This window comes from Sinocyclocheilus grahami, unplaced genomic scaffold (genome assembly GCF_001515645.1).
Source record: "Sinocyclocheilus grahami isolate Dianchi unplaced genomic scaffold, SAMN03320097.WGS_v1.1 scaffold10957.1, whole genome shotgun sequence".
Lineage (NCBI taxonomy): Eukaryota > Metazoa > Chordata > Actinopteri > Cypriniformes > Cyprinidae > Sinocyclocheilus > Sinocyclocheilus grahami.
Window position 1 is genome coordinate 1,203 of NW_015513536.1, and position 3,007 is coordinate 4,209.

Below are 3,007 nucleotides of genomic sequence, written 5' to 3' on the forward strand. Positions count from 1 at the left end.
AAATGACATAACTGAGTGAATGACACTTAATGACAGTTGTCATAAACATGCATAAAACCTCCTTCATATTCATGACATGTGTCATGTCATGATTATGAAGGTGTCATGTCAGTCTTATGCACACCCCTTCAAGTAAAGTATTACCAGTATTTGAATTTTAAAGACGTGGTGCGACGCGACGCTGCACTTCTCGTTAAGTGTGCGACCGTCAGAAACGCTGGTTTTTTTCACTTCCGTGCCCAAACGTCTTTCTTTGGGCTTACGAAAGCAGATGATGTCAGGAAACAGTGGTTGCAATTTATTTTTTAACTCTGTTCCTGAGCATTATAACCCCAATTTGCTATTGTGTGCTGCACATTTTACTGAGGACAGCTTCCACAACATGAGGGAGTAGAGTGCCAGATTCCCAAAAGCTTTTGTTGAAAGACGGAGCAAGGGGCGGGGCAGTACTGAAACACCGTCTAAGCTGTTCGCCAATCACAACGCACTGGGACAGCTGACCAATCACAACACATTTTGTTTTTCGGAAGGCGGAGCTTCATCAAAGCCGGAACTAATCCAGCCGTTTGTGCCAGCCTGGGGAGAAAGGTATTAATAATGTAAATTATGTGAAAAATAATGCGTTTTTCGAACCACCAAGCATGAGAGCATGTTCTAGTACACCCCCAAAACAAAATCAAGACTTTAGGGCCTTTCGCATCGCTTTAGTTCCAGAACTAAATGTACAGTACTAAAGTACTGGGATTTTGTGCGAACTATTTCCCAGTACCATTTAAAGGGTTGCATTCGCACCGACAGTGTGTACTATTCTCAGTAAGGATAAATTACATATATGTAAATGTACCAGCAGGTATGGGAAGATCATTATTTGCGGATGATGGAGCAATATGGAAAAGAGGAAGAAATGTAGAACATATAGTTAAGAAAGTGCAAGATGGTATTCAGCAGGTTGAGAAGTGGGGAATAAAATGGGGTTTTAAAGTTTCTGTTGAAAAAACTAAAGTAATGTTTTTTACAAGGAGGAAAATCAATGAAGGCTTTAATTTAAAACTATACGGAAGTCATTTGGAGAGAGTTAATAAATTTTGCTTTCTAGGAGTACATTTTGAGCCAAGGTTAACACGGGTAGAACATATAAGGAATGTGGAGGATAAGTGTAAAAAAGTAATGAATACAATGAGATGTTTATCAGGGTTAGAATGGGGAGCGGATTATCAATCACTGAAATATATATATGTAAGTTTAATAAGGTCAAGAATAGATTATGGGGGAGTTGTATATGGATCAGTAGCCAAATCTGTACTTGCAAGACTTGATACAATACAGGCTGAAGCATTGAGACTATGTTTAGGAGCAGTAAAAACATCACCAGTATGTGCACCACAAGTGGAAGCGGGAGAAATGGCACTGGATATTCGACATAAACACTTGCTGGTAAATTATTGGATTAATCTAAAGGGACATAGAGATGAACATCCTACTAAGAGGGTACTGCAAGCTAGCTGGGAAAAGGAAAGGGCGCCAAAGTTTAGCTTTGGATGGATAGGAGACGAGACAGCTAGAGATTTGGGGGTGAGCGAAAAAGAGTTCTGCCCAACTATTGTATGGCCTGACTTTCCAGTATGGAAGATTGAAACCATGGAAGTTGATTTTGAATTACATCAAATCAAAACGATAAACAATAGTATAGACCTTGTAGCTGAATACTACAGATATGTGGATGATAAATACAGAGACTATATTCAAATGTATACAGATGGGTCGAAAGATCCTGAAACAGGAAGGACTGGATCAGCCATTTTTATAGTTAATCAAGGAGGCGAGGAAAGCAACCGAACCACGAATGATCTGAACCTGTATACAGTTGAGTTATATGCTATCATGATGGCATTAGAGTGGATTAGAAAGCAGGACAAAATGAGTAAAGTTTTAATTGGAAGTGCTTCATTGTCAGTACTGTACAGTCTCAGGACAGGTATGTGCAATAGCCGTCAGGACCTGTTATATGCAATATCAACAACATATACAAGAGTAAAGGAAAAATGTAATGAGATTCGACTGATTTGGACCCCAGCTCATATAGGCATTTTGGGCAATGAGAGAGTGGATAAATGAGCTAAACAAGCAATTAAAAAAGAGAATATTGAAGTACATATAAAGATGTCCAAATCTGAAGGGAAAAGTATAGTTTGGAAAGAAGCCATGAGAGAATGGCAACGGCAGTGGGACGGGAAGCTAAAGGAAGACGTGTATGCCATTCAAAATAAAGTTGCTATAGAGAGGAATTGGGCAGGGACTAGGAGAGAAGAAATAGTGATGACAAGATTAAGAATAGGACACAGTAATTTAAATAGTGCATTACACATTATAGGGAAGCATCCTACTGGTTTTTGTGAATATTGTCAGACATTAGAAACCATAGAACATGTTCTTTTAAGTTGCAGAAGTTATGAAGATCAGAGGAGAAATATGATGGGAAGTTTATCAATGAAGACACTTCTAATATATTTGTAATTCCATTTTAGTCAATAAAACTCTTCCAAAAATTGAGATATCTCTTTGTATCCAGTTATTGAGAATAGTTTTTGCTTTTGAAAGATTTTTAACAAAATTTTCTTGGACACTTTGATTACTATCTCTAGTAATAGTTATCCCCAAGTATTTTACACATGTTTTTATTGGTATGTTACATAAAGAGCCTAGTTCGCTGCCATGAATTGCAAGTAACTCACACTTGTTCAAGTTTAAGTGTAAGCAGAAGAAGACAGTGTGTGCTAGGAACCGGTCGACAGCGACGTCATTTGTGCGCGGCGTTCAACAACAGAAACAAAGAAGAACAACATTAACAACAGGAGGATGGAGGACGCTGTGATCGGAGCTGTGTGTTTGTTGTGTCTCTCGGGTTTCACAATAATGGAAATCTCCAACGCAGTGCTACATTTGCTACAAGTGCCTGCACTTCAGCGTCCGTCCATCTATCGCTGTTCTCCATACTTGCATACTTGCG